At 51.1% G+C, this 20,236-nt stretch overlaps 47 non-coding genes across 47 annotated transcripts; all 47 read right to left on the reverse strand.

Annotated features, from left to right (window-relative positions):
- Positions 1-197: 197 nt before the first annotated feature.
- Positions 198-316, reverse strand: LOC141030277 (5S ribosomal RNA). Its single transcript, XR_012192389.1, has one exon. It is a non-coding gene; the product is annotated as a 5S ribosomal RNA (ribosomal RNA).
- A 302-nt stretch (positions 317-618) lies between these two features.
- LOC141030278 (5S ribosomal RNA) lies at positions 619-737 on the reverse strand. The gene has a single exon (XR_012192390.1). It is a non-coding gene; the product is annotated as a 5S ribosomal RNA (ribosomal RNA).
- Positions 738-1,039: 302 nt separating this feature from the next.
- On the reverse strand, positions 1,040-1,158 carry LOC141030279 (5S ribosomal RNA). Its single transcript, XR_012192391.1, has one exon. It is a non-coding gene; the product is annotated as a 5S ribosomal RNA (ribosomal RNA).
- A 302-nt stretch (positions 1,159-1,460) lies between these two features.
- On the reverse strand, positions 1,461-1,579 carry LOC141030280 (5S ribosomal RNA). Its single transcript, XR_012192392.1, has one exon. It is a non-coding gene; the product is annotated as a 5S ribosomal RNA (ribosomal RNA).
- Positions 1,580-1,881: 302 nt separating this feature from the next.
- LOC141030282 (5S ribosomal RNA) lies at positions 1,882-2,000 on the reverse strand. The gene has a single exon (XR_012192394.1). It is a non-coding gene; the product is annotated as a 5S ribosomal RNA (ribosomal RNA).
- Positions 2,001-2,302: 302 nt separating this feature from the next.
- LOC141030283 (5S ribosomal RNA) lies at positions 2,303-2,421 on the reverse strand. Its single transcript, XR_012192395.1, has one exon. It is a non-coding gene; the product is annotated as a 5S ribosomal RNA (ribosomal RNA).
- Positions 2,422-2,723: 302 nt separating this feature from the next.
- On the reverse strand, positions 2,724-2,842 carry LOC141030284 (5S ribosomal RNA). The gene has a single exon (XR_012192396.1). It is a non-coding gene; the product is annotated as a 5S ribosomal RNA (ribosomal RNA).
- Positions 2,843-3,144: 302 nt separating this feature from the next.
- LOC141030285 (5S ribosomal RNA) lies at positions 3,145-3,263 on the reverse strand. Its single transcript, XR_012192397.1, has one exon. It is a non-coding gene; the product is annotated as a 5S ribosomal RNA (ribosomal RNA).
- A 302-nt stretch (positions 3,264-3,565) lies between these two features.
- Positions 3,566-3,684, reverse strand: LOC141030286 (5S ribosomal RNA). Its single transcript, XR_012192398.1, has one exon. It is a non-coding gene; the product is annotated as a 5S ribosomal RNA (ribosomal RNA).
- Positions 3,685-3,986: 302 nt separating this feature from the next.
- Positions 3,987-4,105, reverse strand: LOC141030287 (5S ribosomal RNA). Its single transcript, XR_012192399.1, has one exon. It is a non-coding gene; the product is annotated as a 5S ribosomal RNA (ribosomal RNA).
- Positions 4,106-4,407: 302 nt separating this feature from the next.
- On the reverse strand, positions 4,408-4,526 carry LOC141030288 (5S ribosomal RNA). Its single transcript, XR_012192400.1, has one exon. It is a non-coding gene; the product is annotated as a 5S ribosomal RNA (ribosomal RNA).
- Positions 4,527-4,828: 302 nt separating this feature from the next.
- LOC141030289 (5S ribosomal RNA) lies at positions 4,829-4,947 on the reverse strand. The gene has a single exon (XR_012192401.1). It is a non-coding gene; the product is annotated as a 5S ribosomal RNA (ribosomal RNA).
- A 302-nt stretch (positions 4,948-5,249) lies between these two features.
- LOC141030290 (5S ribosomal RNA) lies at positions 5,250-5,368 on the reverse strand. Its single transcript, XR_012192402.1, has one exon. It is a non-coding gene; the product is annotated as a 5S ribosomal RNA (ribosomal RNA).
- Positions 5,369-5,670: 302 nt separating this feature from the next.
- Positions 5,671-5,789, reverse strand: LOC141030291 (5S ribosomal RNA). The gene has a single exon (XR_012192403.1). It is a non-coding gene; the product is annotated as a 5S ribosomal RNA (ribosomal RNA).
- A 587-nt stretch (positions 5,790-6,376) lies between these two features.
- LOC141030293 (5S ribosomal RNA) lies at positions 6,377-6,495 on the reverse strand. The gene has a single exon (XR_012192405.1). It is a non-coding gene; the product is annotated as a 5S ribosomal RNA (ribosomal RNA).
- A 302-nt stretch (positions 6,496-6,797) lies between these two features.
- On the reverse strand, positions 6,798-6,916 carry LOC141030294 (5S ribosomal RNA). Its single transcript, XR_012192406.1, has one exon. It is a non-coding gene; the product is annotated as a 5S ribosomal RNA (ribosomal RNA).
- Positions 6,917-7,218: 302 nt separating this feature from the next.
- LOC141030295 (5S ribosomal RNA) lies at positions 7,219-7,337 on the reverse strand. The gene has a single exon (XR_012192407.1). It is a non-coding gene; the product is annotated as a 5S ribosomal RNA (ribosomal RNA).
- Positions 7,338-7,639: 302 nt separating this feature from the next.
- Positions 7,640-7,758, reverse strand: LOC141030296 (5S ribosomal RNA). Its single transcript, XR_012192408.1, has one exon. It is a non-coding gene; the product is annotated as a 5S ribosomal RNA (ribosomal RNA).
- Positions 7,759-8,060: 302 nt separating this feature from the next.
- Positions 8,061-8,179, reverse strand: LOC141030297 (5S ribosomal RNA). Its single transcript, XR_012192409.1, has one exon. It is a non-coding gene; the product is annotated as a 5S ribosomal RNA (ribosomal RNA).
- A 302-nt stretch (positions 8,180-8,481) lies between these two features.
- LOC141030298 (5S ribosomal RNA) lies at positions 8,482-8,600 on the reverse strand. The gene has a single exon (XR_012192410.1). It is a non-coding gene; the product is annotated as a 5S ribosomal RNA (ribosomal RNA).
- A 302-nt stretch (positions 8,601-8,902) lies between these two features.
- Positions 8,903-9,021, reverse strand: LOC141030299 (5S ribosomal RNA). Its single transcript, XR_012192411.1, has one exon. It is a non-coding gene; the product is annotated as a 5S ribosomal RNA (ribosomal RNA).
- A 302-nt stretch (positions 9,022-9,323) lies between these two features.
- LOC141030300 (5S ribosomal RNA) lies at positions 9,324-9,442 on the reverse strand. Its single transcript, XR_012192412.1, has one exon. It is a non-coding gene; the product is annotated as a 5S ribosomal RNA (ribosomal RNA).
- Positions 9,443-9,744: 302 nt separating this feature from the next.
- Positions 9,745-9,863, reverse strand: LOC141030301 (5S ribosomal RNA). Its single transcript, XR_012192413.1, has one exon. It is a non-coding gene; the product is annotated as a 5S ribosomal RNA (ribosomal RNA).
- Positions 9,864-10,165: 302 nt separating this feature from the next.
- LOC141030302 (5S ribosomal RNA) lies at positions 10,166-10,284 on the reverse strand. The gene has a single exon (XR_012192414.1). It is a non-coding gene; the product is annotated as a 5S ribosomal RNA (ribosomal RNA).
- A 302-nt stretch (positions 10,285-10,586) lies between these two features.
- LOC141030304 (5S ribosomal RNA) lies at positions 10,587-10,705 on the reverse strand. Its single transcript, XR_012192416.1, has one exon. It is a non-coding gene; the product is annotated as a 5S ribosomal RNA (ribosomal RNA).
- A 302-nt stretch (positions 10,706-11,007) lies between these two features.
- On the reverse strand, positions 11,008-11,126 carry LOC141030305 (5S ribosomal RNA). The gene has a single exon (XR_012192417.1). It is a non-coding gene; the product is annotated as a 5S ribosomal RNA (ribosomal RNA).
- A 302-nt stretch (positions 11,127-11,428) lies between these two features.
- Positions 11,429-11,547, reverse strand: LOC141030306 (5S ribosomal RNA). The gene has a single exon (XR_012192418.1). It is a non-coding gene; the product is annotated as a 5S ribosomal RNA (ribosomal RNA).
- Positions 11,548-11,849: 302 nt separating this feature from the next.
- Positions 11,850-11,968, reverse strand: LOC141030307 (5S ribosomal RNA). Its single transcript, XR_012192419.1, has one exon. It is a non-coding gene; the product is annotated as a 5S ribosomal RNA (ribosomal RNA).
- A 302-nt stretch (positions 11,969-12,270) lies between these two features.
- LOC141030308 (5S ribosomal RNA) lies at positions 12,271-12,389 on the reverse strand. The gene has a single exon (XR_012192420.1). It is a non-coding gene; the product is annotated as a 5S ribosomal RNA (ribosomal RNA).
- A 302-nt stretch (positions 12,390-12,691) lies between these two features.
- Positions 12,692-12,810, reverse strand: LOC141030309 (5S ribosomal RNA). Its single transcript, XR_012192421.1, has one exon. It is a non-coding gene; the product is annotated as a 5S ribosomal RNA (ribosomal RNA).
- Positions 12,811-13,112: 302 nt separating this feature from the next.
- LOC141030310 (5S ribosomal RNA) lies at positions 13,113-13,231 on the reverse strand. Its single transcript, XR_012192422.1, has one exon. It is a non-coding gene; the product is annotated as a 5S ribosomal RNA (ribosomal RNA).
- Positions 13,232-13,533: 302 nt separating this feature from the next.
- On the reverse strand, positions 13,534-13,652 carry LOC141030311 (5S ribosomal RNA). The gene has a single exon (XR_012192423.1). It is a non-coding gene; the product is annotated as a 5S ribosomal RNA (ribosomal RNA).
- Positions 13,653-13,954: 302 nt separating this feature from the next.
- Positions 13,955-14,073, reverse strand: LOC141030313 (5S ribosomal RNA). The gene has a single exon (XR_012192424.1). It is a non-coding gene; the product is annotated as a 5S ribosomal RNA (ribosomal RNA).
- Positions 14,074-14,375: 302 nt separating this feature from the next.
- On the reverse strand, positions 14,376-14,494 carry LOC141030314 (5S ribosomal RNA). Its single transcript, XR_012192425.1, has one exon. It is a non-coding gene; the product is annotated as a 5S ribosomal RNA (ribosomal RNA).
- A 302-nt stretch (positions 14,495-14,796) lies between these two features.
- Positions 14,797-14,915, reverse strand: LOC141030316 (5S ribosomal RNA). The gene has a single exon (XR_012192427.1). It is a non-coding gene; the product is annotated as a 5S ribosomal RNA (ribosomal RNA).
- Positions 14,916-15,217: 302 nt separating this feature from the next.
- On the reverse strand, positions 15,218-15,336 carry LOC141030317 (5S ribosomal RNA). The gene has a single exon (XR_012192428.1). It is a non-coding gene; the product is annotated as a 5S ribosomal RNA (ribosomal RNA).
- Positions 15,337-15,638: 302 nt separating this feature from the next.
- LOC141030318 (5S ribosomal RNA) lies at positions 15,639-15,757 on the reverse strand. Its single transcript, XR_012192429.1, has one exon. It is a non-coding gene; the product is annotated as a 5S ribosomal RNA (ribosomal RNA).
- A 302-nt stretch (positions 15,758-16,059) lies between these two features.
- On the reverse strand, positions 16,060-16,178 carry LOC141030319 (5S ribosomal RNA). Its single transcript, XR_012192430.1, has one exon. It is a non-coding gene; the product is annotated as a 5S ribosomal RNA (ribosomal RNA).
- Positions 16,179-16,480: 302 nt separating this feature from the next.
- Positions 16,481-16,599, reverse strand: LOC141030320 (5S ribosomal RNA). Its single transcript, XR_012192431.1, has one exon. It is a non-coding gene; the product is annotated as a 5S ribosomal RNA (ribosomal RNA).
- Positions 16,600-16,901: 302 nt separating this feature from the next.
- On the reverse strand, positions 16,902-17,020 carry LOC141030321 (5S ribosomal RNA). The gene has a single exon (XR_012192432.1). It is a non-coding gene; the product is annotated as a 5S ribosomal RNA (ribosomal RNA).
- A 302-nt stretch (positions 17,021-17,322) lies between these two features.
- LOC141030322 (5S ribosomal RNA) lies at positions 17,323-17,441 on the reverse strand. The gene has a single exon (XR_012192433.1). It is a non-coding gene; the product is annotated as a 5S ribosomal RNA (ribosomal RNA).
- A 302-nt stretch (positions 17,442-17,743) lies between these two features.
- LOC141030323 (5S ribosomal RNA) lies at positions 17,744-17,862 on the reverse strand. Its single transcript, XR_012192435.1, has one exon. It is a non-coding gene; the product is annotated as a 5S ribosomal RNA (ribosomal RNA).
- Positions 17,863-18,197: 335 nt separating this feature from the next.
- LOC141030324 (5S ribosomal RNA) lies at positions 18,198-18,316 on the reverse strand. Its single transcript, XR_012192436.1, has one exon. It is a non-coding gene; the product is annotated as a 5S ribosomal RNA (ribosomal RNA).
- A 302-nt stretch (positions 18,317-18,618) lies between these two features.
- Positions 18,619-18,737, reverse strand: LOC141030325 (5S ribosomal RNA). Its single transcript, XR_012192437.1, has one exon. It is a non-coding gene; the product is annotated as a 5S ribosomal RNA (ribosomal RNA).
- Positions 18,738-19,039: 302 nt separating this feature from the next.
- LOC141030327 (5S ribosomal RNA) lies at positions 19,040-19,158 on the reverse strand. Its single transcript, XR_012192439.1, has one exon. It is a non-coding gene; the product is annotated as a 5S ribosomal RNA (ribosomal RNA).
- Positions 19,159-19,460: 302 nt separating this feature from the next.
- Positions 19,461-19,579, reverse strand: LOC141030329 (5S ribosomal RNA). Its single transcript, XR_012192440.1, has one exon. It is a non-coding gene; the product is annotated as a 5S ribosomal RNA (ribosomal RNA).
- A 302-nt stretch (positions 19,580-19,881) lies between these two features.
- LOC141030330 (5S ribosomal RNA) lies at positions 19,882-20,000 on the reverse strand. The gene has a single exon (XR_012192441.1). It is a non-coding gene; the product is annotated as a 5S ribosomal RNA (ribosomal RNA).
- Positions 20,001-20,236: the final 236 nt, after the last annotated feature.

The following is a 20,236-nucleotide window of genomic DNA, read 5'->3' on the forward strand; positions in this document are numbered from 1 at the left end:
TTTACCACGGTTCAACCGCACCAGTGCCTATTTACCATGGTTTCGACCCCTTTCAGAACACGCTTGCCGCCGCTAGACGCGTGAATAATGAGCAGCGAGCTAAAACTTACCGTAAACGTGCAAAATAATAAAACGTGCTAAACATACGTCGCGCTCGTGCGTTTTGTTTTGCACGCGGTGCAAAACAAATTAAAAAGGGAATGCAACACGAGGACTTCCCAGGAGGTCACCCATCCTAGTACTACTCTCGCCCAAGCACGCTTAACTTCGGAGTTCTGATGGGATCCGGTGCTTTAGTGCTGGTATGATCGCATCCGACATGTTACCCCCGTCTTCGTCCCTTATGCTTGCCCCTCCCAGCTCCACTACACACACGATTGCACATTCCTTTGGCCGCTCCCGCTCAACTACGGAGACGAGTTTTACCACGGTTCAACCGCACCAGTGCCTATTTACCATGGTTTCGACCCCTTTCAGAACACGCTTGCCGCCGCTAGACGCGTGAATAATGAGCAGCGAGCTAAAACTTACCGTAAACGTGCAAAATAATAAAACGTGCTAAACATACGTCGCGCTCGTGCGTTTTGTTTTGCACGCGGTGCAAAACAAATTAAAAAGGGAATGCAACACGAGGACTTCCCAGGAGGTCACCCATCCTAGTACTACTCTCGCCCAAGCACGCTTAACTTCGGAGTTCTGATGGGATCCGGTGCTTTAGTGCTGGTATGATCGCATCCGACATGTTACCCCCGTCTTCGTCCCTTATGCTTGCCCCTCCCAGCTCCACTACACACACGATTGCACATTCCTTTGGCCGCTCCCGCTCAACTACGGAGACGAGTTTTACCACGGTTCAACCGCACCAGTGCCTATTTACCATGGTTTCGACCCCTTTCAGAACACGCTTGCCGCCGCTAGACGCGTGAATAATGAGCAGCGAGCTAAAACTTACCGTAAACGTGCAAAATAATAAAACGTGCTAAACATACGTCGCGCTCGTGCGTTTTGTTTTGCACGCGGTGCAAAACAAATTAAAAAGGGAATGCAACACGAGGACTTCCCAGGAGGTCACCCATCCTAGTACTACTCTCGCCCAAGCACGCTTAACTTCGGAGTTCTGATGGGATCCGGTGCTTTAGTGCTGGTATGATCGCATCCGACATGTTACCCCCGTCTTCGTCCCTTATGCTTGCCCCTCCCAGCTCCACTACACACACGATTGCACATTCCTTTGGCCGCTCCCGCTCAACTACGGAGACGAGTTTTACCACGGTTCAACCGCACCAGTGCCTATTTACCATGGTTTCGACCCCTTTCAGAACACGCTTGCCGCCGCTAGACGCGTGAATAATGAGCAGCGAGCTAAAACTTACCGTAAACGTGCAAAATAATAAAACGTGCTAAACATACGTCGCGCTCGTGCGTTTTGTTTTGCACGCGGTGCAAAACAAATTAAAAAGGGAATGCAACACGAGGACTTCCCAGGAGGTCACCCATCCTAGTACTACTCTCGCCCAAGCACGCTTAACTTCGGAGTTCTGATGGGATCCGGTGCTTTAGTGCTGGTATGATCGCATCCGACATGTTACCCCCGTCTTCGTCCCTTATGCTTGCCCCTCCCAGCTCCACTACACACACGATTGCACATTCCTTTGGCCGCTCCCGCTCAACTACGGAGACGAGTTTTACCACGGTTCAACCGCACCAGTGCCTATTTACCATGGTTTCGACCCCTTTCAGAACACGCTTGCCGCCGCTAGACGCGTGAATAATGAGCAGCGAGCTAAAACTTACCGTAAACGTGCAAAATAATAAAACGTGCTAAACATACGTCGCGCTCGTGCGTTTTGTTTTGCACGCGGTGCAAAACAAATTAAAAAGGGAATGCAACACGAGGACTTCCCAGGAGGTCACCCATCCTAGTACTACTCTCGCCCAAGCACGCTTAACTTCGGAGTTCTGATGGGATCCGGTGCTTTAGTGCTGGTATGATCGCATCCGACATGTTACCCCCGTCTTCGTCCCTTATGCTTGCCCCTCCCAGCTCCACTACACACACGATTGCACATTCCTTTGGCCGCTCCCGCTCAACTACGGAGACGAGTTTTACCACGGTTCAACCGCACCAGTGCCTATTTACCATGGTTTCGACCCCTTTCAGAACACGCTTGCCGCCGCTAGACGCGTGAATAATGAGCAGCGAGCTAAAACTTACCGTAAACGTGCAAAATAATAAAACGTGCTAAACATACGTCGCGCTCGTGCGTTTTGTTTTGCACGCGGTGCAAAACAAATTAAAAAGGGAATGCAACACGAGGACTTCCCAGGAGGTCACCCATCCTAGTACTACTCTCGCCCAAGCACGCTTAACTTCGGAGTTCTGATGGGATCCGGTGCTTTAGTGCTGGTATGATCGCATCCGACATGTTACCCCCGTCTTCGTCCCTTATGCTTGCCCCTCCCAGCTCCACTACACACACGATTGCACATTCCTTTGGCCGCTCCCGCTCAACTACGGAGACGAGTTTTACCACGGTTCAACCGCACCAGTGCCTATTTACCATGGTTTCGACCCCTTTCAGAACACGCTTGCCGCCGCTAGACGCGTGAATAATGAGCAGCGAGCTAAAACTTACCGTAAACGTGCAAAATAATAAAACGTGCTAAACATACGTCGCGCTCGTGCGTTTTGTTTTGCACGCGGTGCAAAACAAATTAAAAAGGGAATGCAACACGAGGACTTCCCAGGAGGTCACCCATCCTAGTACTACTCTCGCCCAAGCACGCTTAACTTCGGAGTTCTGATGGGATCCGGTGCTTTAGTGCTGGTATGATCGCATCCGACATGTTACCCCCGTCTTCGTCCCTTATGCTTGCCCCTCCCAGCTCCACTACACACACGATTGCACATTCCTTTGGCCGCTCCCGCTCAACTACGGAGACGAGTTTTACCACGGTTCAACCGCACCAGTGCCTATTTACCATGGTTTCGACCCCTTTCAGAACACGCTTGCCGCCGCTAGACGCGTGAATAATGAGCAGCGAGCTAAAACTTACCGTAAACGTGCAAAATAATAAAACGTGCTAAACATACGTCGCGCTCGTGCGTTTTGTTTTGCACGCGGTGCAAAACAAATTAAAAAGGGAATGCAACACGAGGACTTCCCAGGAGGTCACCCATCCTAGTACTACTCTCGCCCAAGCACGCTTAACTTCGGAGTTCTGATGGGATCCGGTGCTTTAGTGCTGGTATGATCGCATCCGACATGTTACCCCCGTCTTCGTCCCTTATGCTTGCCCCTCCCAGCTCCACTACACACACGATTGCACATTCCTTTGGCCGCTCCCGCTCAACTACGGAGACGAGTTTTACCACGGTTCAACCGCACCAGTGCCTATTTACCATGGTTTCGACCCCTTTCAGAACACGCTTGCCGCCGCTAGACGCGTGAATAATGAGCAGCGAGCTAAAACTTACCGTAAACGTGCAAAATAATAAAACGTGCTAAACATACGTCGCGCTCGTGCGTTTTGTTTTGCACGCGGTGCAAAACAAATTAAAAAGGGAATGCAACACGAGGACTTCCCAGGAGGTCACCCATCCTAGTACTACTCTCGCCCAAGCACGCTTAACTTCGGAGTTCTGATGGGATCCGGTGCTTTAGTGCTGGTATGATCGCATCCGACATGTTACCCCCGTCTTCGTCCCTTATGCTTGCCCCTCCCAGCTCCACTACACACACGATTGCACATTCCTTTGGCCGCTCCCGCTCAACTACGGAGACGAGTTTTACCACGGTTCAACCGCACCAGTGCCTATTTACCATGGTTTCGACCCCTTTCAGAACACGCTTGCCGCCGCTAGACGCGTGAATAATGAGCAGCGAGCTAAAACTTACCGTAAACGTGCAAAATAATAAAACGTGCTAAACATACGTCGCGCTCGTGCGTTTTGTTTTGCACGCGGTGCAAAACAAATTAAAAAGGGAATGCAACACGAGGACTTCCCAGGAGGTCACCCATCCTAGTACTACTCTCGCCCAAGCACGCTTAACTTCGGAGTTCTGATGGGATCCGGTGCTTTAGTGCTGGTATGATCGCATCCGACATGTTACCCCCGTCTTCGTCCCTTATGCTTGCCCCTCCCAGCTCCACTACACACACGATTGCACATTCCTTTGGCCGCTCCCGCTCAACTACGGAGACGAGTTTTACCACGGTTCAACCGCACCAGTGCCTATTTACCATGGTTTCGACCCCTTTCAGAACACGCTTGCCGCCGCTAGACGCGTGAATAATGAGCAGCGAGCTAAAACTTACCGTAAACGTGCAAAATAATAAAACGTGCTAAACATACGTCGCGCTCGTGCGTTTTGTTTTGCACGCGGTGCAAAACAAATTAAAAAGGGAATGCAACACGAGGACTTCCCAGGAGGTCACCCATCCTAGTACTACTCTCGCCCAAGCACGCTTAACTTCGGAGTTCTGATGGGATCCGGTGCTTTAGTGCTGGTATGATCGCATCCGACATGTTACCCCCGTCTTCGTCCCTTATGCTTGCCCCTCCCAGCTCCACTACACACACGATTGCACATTCCTTTGGCCGCTCCCGCTCAACTACGGAGACGAGTTTTACCACGGTTCAACCGCACCAGTGCCTATTTACCATGGTTTCGACCCCTTTCAGAACACGCTTGCCGCCGCTAGACGCGTGAATAATGAGCAGCGAGCTAAAACTTACCGTAAACGTGCAAAATAATAAAACGTGCTAAACATACGTCGCGCTCGTGCGTTTTGTTTTGCACGCGGTGCAAAACAAATTAAAAAGGGAATGCAACACGAGGACTTCCCAGGAGGTCACCCATCCTAGTACTACTCTCGCCCAAGCACGCTTAACTTCGGAGTTCTGATGGGATCCGGTGCTTTAGTGCTGGTATGATCGCATCCGACATGTTACCCCCGTCTTCGTCCCTTATGCTTGCCCCTCCCAGCTCCACTACACACACGATTGCACATTCCTTTGGCCGCTCCCGCTCAACTACGGAGACGAGTTTTACCACGGTTCAACCGCACCAGTGCCTATTTACCATGGTTTCGACCCCTTTCAGAACACGCTTGCCGCCGCTAGACGCGTGAATAATGAGCAGCGAGCTAAAACTTACCGTAAACGTGCAAAATAATAAAACGTGCTAAACATACGTCGCGCTCGTGCGTTTTGTTTTGCACGCGGTGCAAAACAAATTAAAAAGGGAATGCAACACGAGGACTTCCCAGGAGGTCACCCATCCTAGTACTACTCTCGCCCAAGCACGCTTAACTTCGGAGTTCTGATGGGATCCGGTGCTTTAGTGCTGGTATGATCGCATCCGACATGTTACCCCCGTCTTCGTCCCTTATGCTTGCCCCTCCCAGCTCCACTACACACACGATTGCACATTCCTTTGGCCGCTCCCGCTCAACTACGGAGACGAGTTTTACCACGGTTCAACCGCACCAGTGCCTATTTACCATGGTTTCGACCCCTTTCAGAACACGCTTGCCGCCGCTAGACGCGTGAATAATGAGCAGCGAGCTAAAACTTACCGTAAACGTGCAAAATAATAAAACGTGCTAAACATACGTCGCGCTCGTGCGTTTTGTTTTGCACGCGGTGCAAAACAAATTAAAAAGGGAATGCAACACGAGGACTTCCCAGGAGGTCACCCATCCTAGTACTACTCTCGCCCAAGCACGCTTAACTTCGGAGTTCTGATGGGATCCGGTGCTTTAGTGCTGGTATGATCGCATCCGACATGTTACCCCCGTCTTCGTCCCTTATGCTTGCCCCTCCCAGCTCCACTACACACACGATTGCACATTCCTTTGGCCGCTCCCGCTCAACTACGGAGACGAGTTTTACCACGGTTCAACCGCACCAGTGCCTATTTTCCATGGTTTCGACCCCTTTCAGAACACGCTTGCCGCCGCTAGACGCGTGAATAATGAGCAGCGAGCTAGTACTACTCTCGCCCAAGCACGCTTAACTTCGGAGTTCTGATGGGATCCGGTGCTTTAGTGCTGGTATGATCGCATCCGACATGTTACCCCCGTCTTCGTCCCTTATGCTTGCCCCTCCCAGCTCCACTACACACACGATTGCACATTCCTTTGGCCGCTCCCGCTCAACTACGGAGACGAGTTTTACCACGGTTCAACCGCACCAGTGCCTATTTACCATGGTTTCGACCCCTTTCAGAACACGCTTGCCGCCGCTAGACGCGTGAATAATGAGCAGCGAGCTAAAACTTACCGTAAACGTGCAAAATAATAAAACGTGCTAAACATACGTCGCGCTCGTGCGTTTTGTTTTGCACGCGGTGCAAAACAAATTAAAAAGGGAATGCAACACGAGGACTTCCCAGGAGGTCACCCATCCTAGTACTACTCTCGCCCAAGCACGCTTAACTTCGGAGTTCTGATGGGATCCGGTGCTTTAGTGCTGGTATGATCGCATCCGACATGTTACCCCCGTCTTCGTCCCTTATGCTTGCCCCTCCCAGCTCCACTACACACACGATTGCACATTCCTTTGGCCGCTCCCGCTCAACTACGGAGACGAGTTTTACCACGGTTCAACCGCACCAGTGCCTATTTACCATGGTTTCGACCCCTTTCAGAACACGCTTGCCGCCGCTAGACGCGTGAATAATGAGCAGCGAGCTAAAACTTACCGTAAACGTGCAAAATAATAAAACGTGCTAAACATACGTCGCGCTCGTGCGTTTTGTTTTGCACGCGGTGCAAAACAAATTAAAAAGGGAATGCAACACGAGGACTTCCCAGGAGGTCACCCATCCTAGTACTACTCTCGCCCAAGCACGCTTAACTTCGGAGTTCTGATGGGATCCGGTGCTTTAGTGCTGGTATGATCGCATCCGACATGTTACCCCCGTCTTCGTCCCTTATGCTTGCCCCTCCCAGCTCCACTACACACACGATTGCACATTCCTTTGGCCGCTCCCGCTCAACTACGGAGACGAGTTTTACCACGGTTCAACCGCACCAGTGCCTATTTACCATGGTTTCGACCCCTTTCAGAACACGCTTGCCGCCGCTAGACGCGTGAATAATGAGCAGCGAGCTAAAACTTACCGTAAACGTGCAAAATAATAAAACGTGCTAAACATACGTCGCGCTCGTGCGTTTTGTTTTGCACGCGGTGCAAAACAAATTAAAAAGGGAATGCAACACGAGGACTTCCCAGGAGGTCACCCATCCTAGTACTACTCTCGCCCAAGCACGCTTAACTTCGGAGTTCTGATGGGATCCGGTGCTTTAGTGCTGGTATGATCGCATCCGACATGTTACCCCCGTCTTCGTCCCTTATGCTTGCCCCTCCCAGCTCCACTACACACACGATTGCACATTCCTTTGGCCGCTCCCGCTCAACTACGGAGACGAGTTTTACCACGGTTCAACCGCACCAGTGCCTATTTACCATGGTTTCGACCCCTTTCAGAACACGCTTGCCGCCGCTAGACGCGTGAATAATGAGCAGCGAGCTAAAACTTACCGTAAACGTGCAAAATAATAAAACGTGCTAAACATACGTCGCGCTCGTGCGTTTTGTTTTGCACGCGGTGCAAAACAAATTAAAAAGGGAATGCAACACGAGGACTTCCCAGGAGGTCACCCATCCTAGTACTACTCTCGCCCAAGCACGCTTAACTTCGGAGTTCTGATGGGATCCGGTGCTTTAGTGCTGGTATGATCGCATCCGACATGTTACCCCCGTCTTCGTCCCTTATGCTTGCCCCTCCCAGCTCCACTACACACACGATTGCACATTCCTTTGGCCGCTCCCGCTCAACTACGGAGACGAGTTTTACCACGGTTCAACCGCACCAGTGCCTATTTACCATGGTTTCGACCCCTTTCAGAACACGCTTGCCGCCGCTAGACGCGTGAATAATGAGCAGCGAGCTAAAACTTACCGTAAACGTGCAAAATAATAAAACGTGCTAAACATACGTCGCGCTCGTGCGTTTTGTTTTGCACGCGGTGCAAAACAAATTAAAAAGGGAATGCAACACGAGGACTTCCCAGGAGGTCACCCATCCTAGTACTACTCTCGCCCAAGCACGCTTAACTTCGGAGTTCTGATGGGATCCGGTGCTTTAGTGCTGGTATGATCGCATCCGACATGTTACCCCCGTCTTCGTCCCTTATGCTTGCCCCTCCCAGCTCCACTACACACACGATTGCACATTCCTTTGGCCGCTCCCGCTCAACTACGGAGACGAGTTTTACCACGGTTCAACCGCACCAGTGCCTATTTACCATGGTTTCGACCCCTTTCAGAACACGCTTGCCGCCGCTAGACGCGTGAATAATGAGCAGCGAGCTAAAACTTACCGTAAACGTGCAAAATAATAAAACGTGCTAAACATACGTCGCGCTCGTGCGTTTTGTTTTGCACGCGGTGCAAAACAAATTAAAAAGGGAATGCAACACGAGGACTTCCCAGGAGGTCACCCATCCTAGTACTACTCTCGCCCAAGCACGCTTAACTTCGGAGTTCTGATGGGATCCGGTGCTTTAGTGCTGGTATGATCGCATCCGACATGTTACCCCCGTCTTCGTCCCTTATGCTTGCCCCTCCCAGCTCCACTACACACACGATTGCACATTCCTTTGGCCGCTCCCGCTCAACTACGGAGACGAGTTTTACCACGGTTCAACCGCACCAGTGCCTATTTACCATGGTTTCGACCCCTTTCAGAACACGCTTGCCGCCGCTAGACGCGTGAATAATGAGCAGCGAGCTAAAACTTACCGTAAACGTGCAAAATAATAAAACGTGCTAAACATACGTCGCGCTCGTGCGTTTTGTTTTGCACGCGGTGCAAAACAAATTAAAAAGGGAATGCAACACGAGGACTTCCCAGGAGGTCACCCATCCTAGTACTACTCTCGCCCAAGCACGCTTAACTTCGGAGTTCTGATGGGATCCGGTGCTTTAGTGCTGGTATGATCGCATCCGACATGTTACCCCCGTCTTCGTCCCTTATGCTTGCCCCTCCCAGCTCCACTACACACACGATTGCACATTCCTTTGGCCGCTCCCGCTCAACTACGGAGACGAGTTTTACCACGGTTCAACCGCACCAGTGCCTATTTACCATGGTTTCGACCCCTTTCAGAACACGCTTGCCGCCGCTAGACGCGTGAATAATGAGCAGCGAGCTAAAACTTACCGTAAACGTGCAAAATAATAAAACGTGCTAAACATACGTCGCGCTCGTGCGTTTTGTTTTGCACGCGGTGCAAAACAAATTAAAAAGGGAATGCAACACGAGGACTTCCCAGGAGGTCACCCATCCTAGTACTACTCTCGCCCAAGCACGCTTAACTTCGGAGTTCTGATGGGATCCGGTGCTTTAGTGCTGGTATGATCGCATCCGACATGTTACCCCCGTCTTCGTCCCTTATGCTTGCCCCTCCCAGCTCCACTACACACACGATTGCACATTCCTTTGGCCGCTCCCGCTCAACTACGGAGACGAGTTTTACCACGGTTCAACCGCACCAGTGCCTATTTACCATGGTTTCGACCCCTTTCAGAACACGCTTGCCGCCGCTAGACGCGTGAATAATGAGCAGCGAGCTAAAACTTACCGTAAACGTGCAAAATAATAAAACGTGCTAAACATACGTCGCGCTCGTGCGTTTTGTTTTGCACGCGGTGCAAAACAAATTAAAAAGGGAATGCAACACGAGGACTTCCCAGGAGGTCACCCATCCTAGTACTACTCTCGCCCAAGCACGCTTAACTTCGGAGTTCTGATGGGATCCGGTGCTTTAGTGCTGGTATGATCGCATCCGACATGTTACCCCCGTCTTCGTCCCTTATGCTTGCCCCTCCCAGCTCCACTACACACACGATTGCACATTCCTTTGGCCGCTCCCGCTCAACTACGGAGACGAGTTTTACCACGGTTCAACCGCACCAGTGCCTATTTACCATGGTTTCGACCCCTTTCAGAACACGCTTGCCGCCGCTAGACGCGTGAATAATGAGCAGCGAGCTAAAACTTACCGTAAACGTGCAAAATAATAAAACGTGCTAAACATACGTCGCGCTCGTGCGTTTTGTTTTGCACGCGGTGCAAAACAAATTAAAAAGGGAATGCAACACGAGGACTTCCCAGGAGGTCACCCATCCTAGTACTACTCTCGCCCAAGCACGCTTAACTTCGGAGTTCTGATGGGATCCGGTGCTTTAGTGCTGGTATGATCGCATCCGACATGTTACCCCCGTCTTCGTCCCTTATGCTTGCCCCTCCCAGCTCCACTACACACACGATTGCACATTCCTTTGGCCGCTCCCGCTCAACTACGGAGACGAGTTTTACCACGGTTCAACCGCACCAGTGCCTATTTACCATGGTTTCGACCCCTTTCAGAACACGCTTGCCGCCGCTAGACGCGTGAATAATGAGCAGCGAGCTAAAACTTACCGTAAACGTGCAAAATAATAAAACGTGCTAAACATACGTCGCGCTCGTGCGTTTTGTTTTGCACGCGGTGCAAAACAAATTAAAAAGGGAATGCAACACGAGGACTTCCCAGGAGGTCACCCATCCTAGTACTACTCTCGCCCAAGCACGCTTAACTTCGGAGTTCTGATGGGATCCGGTGCTTTAGTGCTGGTATGATCGCATCCGACATGTTACCCCCGTCTTCGTCCCTTATGCTTGCCCCTCCCAGCTCCACTACACACACGATTGCACATTCCTTTGGCCGCTCCCGCTCAACTACGGAGACGAGTTTTACCACGGTTCAACCGCACCAGTGCCTATTTACCATGGTTTCGACCCCTTTCAGAACACGCTTGCCGCCGCTAGACGCGTGAATAATGAGCAGCGAGCTAAAACTTACCGTAAACGTGCAAAATAATAAAACGTGCTAAACATACGTCGCGCTCGTGCGTTTTGTTTTGCACGCGGTGCAAAACAAATTAAAAAGGGAATGCAACACGAGGACTTCCCAGGAGGTCACCCATCCTAGTACTACTCTCGCCCAAGCACGCTTAACTTCGGAGTTCTGATGGGATCCGGTGCTTTAGTGCTGGTATGATCGCATCCGACATGTTACCCCCGTCTTCGTCCCTTATGCTTGCCCCTCCCAGCTCCACTACACACACGATTGCACATTCCTTTGGCCGCTCCCGCTCAACTACGGAGACGAGTTTTACCACGGTTCAACCGCACCAGTGCCTATTTACCATGGTTTCGACCCCTTTCAGAACACGCTTGCCGCCGCTAGACGCGTGAATAATGAGCAGCGAGCTAAAACTTACCGTAAACGTGCAAAATAATAAAACGTGCTAAACATACGTCGCGCTCGTGCGTTTTGTTTTGCACGCGGTGCAAAACAAATTAAAAAGGGAATGCAACACGAGGACTTCCCAGGAGGTCACCCATCCTAGTACTACTCTCGCCCAAGCACGCTTAACTTCGGAGTTCTGATGGGATCCGGTGCTTTAGTGCTGGTATGATCGCATCCGACATGTTACCCCCGTCTTCGTCCCTTATGCTTGCCCCTCCCAGCTCCACTACACACACGATTGCACATTCCTTTGGCCGCTCCCGCTCAACTACGGAGACGAGTTTTACCACGGTTCAACCGCACCAGTGCCTATTTACCATGGTTTCGACCCCTTTCAGAACACGCTTGCCGCCGCTAGACGCGTGAATAATGAGCAGCGAGCTAAAACTTACCGTAAACGTGCAAAATAATAAAACGTGCTAAACATACGTCGCGCTCGTGCGTTTTGTTTTGCACGCGGTGCAAAACAAATTAAAAAGGGAATGCAACACGAGGACTTCCCAGGAGGTCACCCATCCTAGTACTACTCTCGCCCAAGCACGCTTAACTTCGGAGTTCTGATGGGATCCGGTGCTTTAGTGCTGGTATGATCGCATCCGACATGTTACCCCCGTCTTCGTCCCTTATGCTTGCCCCTCCCAGCTCCACTACACACACGATTGCACATTCCTTTGGCCGCTCCCGCTCAACTACGGAGACGAGTTTTACCACGGTTCAACCGCACCAGTGCCTATTTACCATGGTTTCGACCCCTTTCAGAACACGCTTGCCGCCGCTAGACGCGTGAATAATGAGCAGCGAGCTAAAACTTACCGTAAACGTGCAAAATAATAAAACGTGCTAAACATACGTCGCGCTCGTGCGTTTTGTTTTGCACGCGGTGCAAAACAAATTAAAAAGGGAATGCAACACGAGGACTTCCCAGGAGGTCACCCATCCTAGTACTACTCTCGCCCAAGCACGCTTAACTTCGGAGTTCTGATGGGATCCGGTGCTTTAGTGCTGGTATGATCGCATCCGACATGTTACCCCCGTCTTCGTCCCTTATGCTTGCCCCTCCCAGCTCCACTACACACACGATTGCACATTCCTTTGGCCGCTCCCGCTCAACTACGGAGACGAGTTTTACCACGGTTCAACCGCACCAGTGCCTATTTACCATGGTTTCGACCCCTTTCAGAACACGCTTGCCGCCGCTAGACGCGTGAATAATGAGCAGCGAGCTAAAACTTACCGTAAACGTGCAAAATAATAAAACGTGCTAAACATACGTCGCGCTCGTGCGTTTTGTTTTGCACGCGGTGCAAAACAAATTAAAAAGGGAATGCAACACGAGGACTTCCCAGGAGGTCACCCATCCTAGTACTACTCTCGCCCAAGCACGCTTAACTTCGGAGTTCTGATGGGATCCGGTGCTTTAGTGCTGGTATGATCGCATCCGACATGTTACCCCCGTCTTCGTCCCTTATGCTTGCCCCTCCCAGCTCCACTACACACACGATTGCACATTCCTTTGGCCGCTCCCGCTCAACTACGGAGACGAGTTTTACCACGGTTCAACCGCACCAGTGCCTATTTACCATGGTTTCGACCCCTTTCAGAACACGCTTGCCGCCGCTAGACGCGTGAATAATGAGCAGCGAGCTAAAACTTACCGTAAACGTGCAAAATAATAAAACGTGCTAAACATACGTCGCGCTCGTGCGTTTTGTTTTGCACGCGGTGCAAAACAAATTAAAAAGGGAATGCAACACGAGGACTTCCCAGGAGGTCACCCATCCTAGTACTACTCTCGCCCAAGCACGCTTAACTTCGGAGTTCTGATGGGATCCGGTGCTTTAGTGCTGGTATGATCGCATCCGACATGTTACCCCCGTCTTCGTCCCTTATGCTTGCCCCTCCCAGCTCCACTACACACACGATTGCACATTCCTTTGGCCGCTCCCGCTCAACTACGGAGACGAGTTTTACCACGGTTCAACCGCACCAGTGCCTATTTACCATGGTTTCGACCCCTTTCAGAACACGCTTGCCGCCGCTAGACGCGTGAATAATGAGCAGCGAGCTAAAACTTACCGTAAACGTGCAAAATAATAAAACGTGCTAAACATACGTCGCGCTCGTGCGTTTTGTTTTGCACGCGGTGCAAAACAAATTAAAAAGGGAATGCAACACGAGGACTTCCCAGGAGGTCACCCATCCTAGTACTACTCTCGCCCAAGCACGCTTAACTTCGGAGTTCTGATGGGATCCGGTGCTTTAGTGCTGGTATGATCGCATCCGACATGTTACCCCCGTCTTCGTCCCTTATGCTTGCCCCTCCCAGCTCCACTACACACACGATTGCACATTCCTTTGGCCGCTCCCGCTCAACTACGGAGACGAGTTTTACCACGGTTCAACCGCACCAGTGCCTATTTACCATGGTTTCGACCCCTTTCAGAACACGCTTGCCGCCGCTAGACGCGTGAATAATGAGCAGCGAGCTAAAACTTACCGTAAACGTGCAAAATAATAAAACGTGCTAAACATACGTCGCGCTCGTGCGTTTTGTTTTGCACGCGGTGCAAAACAAATTAAAAAGGGAATGCAACACGAGGACTTCCCAGGAGGTCACCCATCCTAGTACTACTCTCGCCCAAGCACGCTTAACTTCGGAGTTCTGATGGGATCCGGTGCTTTAGTGCTGGTATGATCGCATCCGACATGTTACCCCCGTCTTCGTCCCTTATGCTTGCCCCTCCCAGCTCCACTACACACACGATTGCACATTCCTTTGGCCGCTCCCGCTCAACTACGGAGACGAGTTTTACCACGGTTCAACCGCACCAGTGCCTATTTACCATGGTTTCGACCCCTTTCAGAACACGCTTGCCGCCGCTAGACGCGTGAATAATGAGCAGCGAGCTAAAACTTACCGTAAACGTGCAAAATAATAAAACGTGCTAAACATACGTCGCGCTCGTGCGTTTTGTTTTGCACGCGGTGCAAAACAAATTAAAAAGGGAATGCAACACGAGGACTTCCCAGGAGGTCACCCATCCTAGTACTACTCTCGCCCAAGCACGCTTAACTTCGGAGTTCTGATGGGATCCGGTGCTTTAGTGCTGGTATGATCGCATCCGACATGTTACCCCCGTCTTCGTCCCTTATGCTTGCCCCTCCCAGCTCCACTACACACACGATTGCACATTCCTTTGGCCGCTCCCGCTCAACTACGGAGACGAGTTTTACCACGGTTCAACCGCACCAGTGCCTATTTACCATGGTTTCGACCCCTTTCAGAACACGCTTGCCGCCGCTAGACGCGTGAATAATGAGCAGCGAGCTAAAACTTACCGTAAACGTGCAAAATAATAAAACGTGCTAAACATACGTCGCGCTCGTGCGTTTTGTTTTGCACGCGGTGCAAAACAAATTAAAAAGGGAATGCAACACGAGGACTTCCCAGGAGGTCACCCATCCTAGTACTACTCTCGCCCAAGCACGCTTAACTTCGGAGTTCTGATGGGATCCGGTGCTTTAGTGCTGGTATGATCGCATCCGACATGTTACCCCCGTCTTCGTCCCTTATGCTTGCCCCTCCCAGCTCCACTACACACACGATTGCACATTCCTTTGGCCGCTCCCGCTCAACTACGGAGACGAGTTTTACCACGGTTCAACCGCACCAGTGCCTATTTACCATGGTTTCGACCCCTTTCAGAACACGCTTGCCGCCGCTAGACGCGTGAATAATGAGCAGCGAGCTAAAACTTACCGTAAACGTGCAAAATAATAAAACGTGCTAAACATACGTCGCGCTCGTGCGTTTTGTTTTGCACGCGGTGCAAAACAAATTAAAAAGGGAATGCAACACGAGGACTTCCCAGGAGGTCACCCATCCTAGTACTACTCTCGCCCAAGCACGCTTAACTTCGGAGTTCTGATGGGATCCGGTGCTTTAGTGCTGGTATGATCGCATCCGACATGTTACCCCCGTCTTCGTCCCTTATGCTTGCCCCTCCCAGCTCCACTACACACACGATTGCACATTCCTTTGGCCGCTCCCGCTCAACTACGGAGACGAGTTTTACCACGGTTCAACCGCACCAGTGCCTATTTACCATGGTTTCGACCCCTTTCAGAACACGCTTGCCGCCGCTAGACGCGTGAATAATGAGCAGCGAGCTAAAACTTACCGTAAACGTGCAAAATAATAAAACGTGCTAAACATACGTCGCGCTCGTGCGTTTTGTTTTGCACGCGGTGCAAAACAAATTAAAAAGGGAATGCAACACGAGGACTTCCCAGGAGGTCACCCATCCTAGTACTACTCTCGCCCAAGCACGCTTAACTTCGGAGTTCTGATGGGATCCGGTGCTTTAGTGCTGGTATGATCGCATCCGACATGTTACCCCCGTCTTCGTCCCTTATGCTTGCCCCTCCCAGCTCCACTACACACACGATTGCACATTCCTTTGGCCGCTCCCGCTCAACTACGGAGACGAGTTTTACCACGGTTCAACCGCACCAGTGCCTATTTACCATGGTTTCGACCCCTTTCAGAACACGCTTGCCGCCGCTAGACGCGTGAATAATGAGCAGCGAGCTAAAACTTACCGTAAACGTGCAAAATAATAAAACGTGCTAAACATACGTCGCGCTCGTGCGTTTTGTTTTGCACGCGGTGCAAAACAAATTAAAAAGGGAATGCAACACGAGGACTTCCCAGGAGGTCACCCATCCTAGTACTACTCTCGCCCAAGCACGCTTAACTTCGGAGTTCTGATGGGATCCGGTGCTTTAGTGCTGGTATGATCGCATCCGACATGTTACCCCCGTCTTCGTCCCTTATGCTTGCCCCTCCCAGCTCCACTACACACACGATTGCACATTCCTTTGGCCGCTCCCGCTCAACTACGGAGACGAGTTTTACCACGGTTCAACCGCACCAGTGCCTATTTACCATGGTTTCGACCCCTTTCAGAACACGCTTGCCGCCGCTAGACGCGTGAATAATGAGCAGCGAGCTAAAACTTACCGTAAACGTGCAAAATAATAAAACGTGCTAAACATACGTCGCGCTCGTGCGTTTTGTTTTGCACGCGGTGCAAAACAAATTAAAAAGGGAATGCAACACGAGGACTTCCCAGGAGGTCACCCATCCTAGTACTACTCTCGCCCAAGCACGCTTAACTTCGGAGTTCTGATGGGATCCGGTGCTTTAGTGCTGGTATGATCGCATCCGACATGTTACCCCCGTCTTCGTCCCTTATGCTTGCCCCTCCCAGCTCCACTACACACACGATTGCACATTCCTTTGGCCGCTCCCGCTCAACTACGGAGACGAGTTTTACCACGGTTCAACCGCACCAGTGCCTATTTACCATGGTTTCGACCCCTTTCAGAACACGCTTGCCGCCGCTAGACGCGTGAATAATGAGCAGCGAGCTAAAACTTACCGTAAACGTGCAAAATAATAAAACGTGCTAAACATACGTCGCGCTCGTGCGTTTTGTTTTGCACGCGGTGCAAAACAAATTAAAAAGGGAATGCAACACGAGGACTTCCCAGGAGGTCACCCATCCTAGTACTACTCTCGCCCAAGCACGCTTAACTTCGGAGTTCTGATGGGATCCGGTGCTTTAGTGCTGGTATGATCGCATCCGACATGTTACCCCCGTCTTCGTCCCTTATGCTTGCCCCTCCCAGCTCCACTACACACACGATTGCACATTCCTTTGGCCGCTCCCGCTCAACTACGGAGACGAGTTTTACCACGGTTCAACCGCACCAGTGCCTATTTACCATGGTTTCGACCCCTTTCAGAACACGCTTGCCGCCGCTAGACGCGTGAATAATGAGCAGCGAGCTAAAACTTACCGTAAACGTGCAAAATAATAAAACGTGCTAAACATACGTCGCGCTCGTGCGTTTTGTTTTGCACGCGGTGCAAAACAAATTAAAAAGGGAATGCAACACGAGGACTTCCCAGGAGGTCACCCATCCTAGTACTACTCTCGCCCAAGCACGCTTAACTTCGGAGTTCTGATGGGATCCGGTGCTTTAGTGCTGGTATGATCGCATCCGACATGTTACCCCCGTCTTCGTCCCTTATGCTTGCCCCTCCCAGCTCCACTACACACACGATTGCACATTCCTTTGGCCGCTCCCGCTCAACTACGGAGACGAGTTTTACCACGGTTCAACCGCACCAGTGCCTATTTACCATGGTTTCGACCCCTTTCAGAACACGCTTGCCGCCGCTAGACGCGTGAATAATGAGCAGCGAGCTAAAACTTACCGTAAACGTGCAAAATAATAAAACGTGCTAAACATACGTCGCGCTCGTGCGTTTTGTTTTGCACGCGGTGCAAAACAAATTAAAAAGGGAATGCAACACGAGGACTTCCCAGGAGGTCACCCATCCTAGTACTACTCTCGCCCAAGCACGCTTAACTTCGGAGTTCTGATGGGATCCGGTGCTTTAGTGCTGGTATGATCGCATCCGACATGTTACCCCCGTCTTCGTCCCTTATGCTTGCCCCTCCCAGCTCCACTACACACACGATTGCACATTCCTTTGGCCGCTCCCGCTCAACTACGGAGACGAGTTTTACCACGGTTCAACCGCACCAGTGCCTATTTACCATGGTTTCGACCCCTTTCAGAACACGCTTGCCGCCGCTAGACGCGTGAATAATGAGCAGCGAGCTAAAACTTACCGTAAACGTGCAAAATAGCGAGCTAAAACTTACCGTAAACGTGCAAAATAATAAAACGTGCTAAACATACGTCGCGCTCGTGCGTTTTGTTTTGCACGCGGTGCAAAACAAATTAAAAAGGGAATGCAACACGAGGACTTCCCAGGAGGTCACCCATCCTAGTACTACTCTCGCCCAAGCACGCTTAACTTCGGAGTTCTGATGGGATCCGGTGCTTTAGTGCTGGTATGATCGCATCCGACATGTTACCCCCGTCTTCGTCCCTTATGCTTGCCCCTCCCAGCTCCACTACACACACGATTGCACATTCCTTTGGCCGCTCCCGCTCAACTACGGAGACGAGTTTTACCACGGTTCAACCGCACCAGTGCCTATTTACCATGGTTTCGACCCCTTTCAGAACACGCTTGCCGCCGCTAGACGCGTGAATAATGAGCAGCGAGCTAAAACTTACCGTAAACGTGCAAAATAATAAAACGTGCTAAACATACGTCGCGCTCGTGCGTTTTGTTTTGCACGCGGTGCAAAACAAATTAAAAAGGGAATGCAACACGAGGACTTCCCAGGAGGTCACCCATCCTAGTACTACTCTCGCCCAAGCACGCTTAACTTCGGAGTTCTGATGGGATCCGGTGCTTTAGTGCTGGTATGATCGCATCCGACATGTTACCCCCGTCTTCGTCCCTTATGCTTGCCCCTCCCAGCTCCACTACACACACGATTGCACATTCCTTTGGCCGCTCCCGCTCAACTACGGAGACGAGTTTTACCACGGTTCAACCGCACCAGTGCCTATTTACCATGGTTTCGACCCCTTTCAGAACACGCTTGCCGCCGCTAGACGCGTGAATAATGAGCAGCGAGCTAAAACTTACCGTAAACGTGCAAAATAATAAAACGTGCTAAACATACGTCGCGCTCGTGCGTTTTGTTTTGCACGCGGTGCAAAACAAATTAAAAAGGGAATGCAACACGAGGACTTCCCAGGAGGTCACCCATCCTAGTACTACTCTCGCCCAAGCACGCTTAACTTCGGAGTTCTGATGGGATCCGGTGCTTTAGTGCTGGTATGATCGCATCCGACATGTTACCCCCGTCTTCGTCCCTTATGCTTGCCCCTCCCAGCTCCACTACACACACGATTGCACATTCCTTTGGCCGCTCCCGCTCAACTACGGAGACGAGTTTTACCACGGTTCAACCGCACCAGTGCCTATTTACCATGGTTTCGACCCCTTTCAGAACACGCTTGCCGCCGCTAGACGCGTGAATAATGAGCAGCGAGCTAAAACTTACCGTAAACGTGCAAAATAATAAAACGTGCTAAACATACGTCGCGCTCGTGCGTTTTGTTTTGCACGCGGTGCAAAACAAATTAAAAAGGGAATGCAACACGAGGACTTCCCAGGAGGTCACCCATCCTAGTACTACTCTCGCCCAAGCACGCTTAACTTCGGAGTTCTGATGGGATCCGGTGCTTTAGTGCTGGTATGATCGCATCCGACATGTTACCCCCGTCTTCGTCCCTTATGCTTGCCCCTCCCAGCTCCACTACACACACGATTGCACATTCCTTTGGCCGCTCCCGCTCAACTACGGAGACGAGTTTTACCACGGTTCAACCGCACCAGTGCCTATTTACCATGGTTTCGACCCCTTTCAGAACACGCTTGCCGCCGCTAGACGCGTGAATAATGAGCAGCGAGCTAAAACTTACCGTAAACGTGCAAAATAATAAAACGTGCTAAACATACGTCGCGCTCGTGCGTTTTGTTTTGCACGCGGTGCAAAACAAATTAAAAAGGGAATGCAACACGAGGACTTCCCAGGAGGTCACCCATCCTAGTACTACTCTCGCCCAAGCACGCTTAACTTCGGAGTTCTGATGGGATCCGGTGCTTTAGTGCTGGTATGATCGCATCCGACATGTTACCCCCGTCTTCGTCCCTTATGCTTGCCCCTCCCAGCTCCACTACACACACGATTGCACATTCCTTTGGCCGCTCCCGCTCAACTACGGAGACGAGTTTTACCACGGTTCAACCGCACCAGTGCCTATTTACCATGGTTTCGACCCCTTTCAGAACACGCTTGCCGCCGCTAGACGCGTGAATAATGAGCAGCGAGCTAAAACTTACCGTAAACGTGCAAAATAATAA

Source organism: Aegilops tauschii, unplaced genomic scaffold (assembly GCF_002575655.3).
Source record: "Aegilops tauschii subsp. strangulata cultivar AL8/78 unplaced genomic scaffold, Aet v6.0 ptg000417l_obj, whole genome shotgun sequence".
NCBI lineage: Eukaryota > Viridiplantae > Streptophyta > Magnoliopsida > Poales > Poaceae > Aegilops > Aegilops tauschii.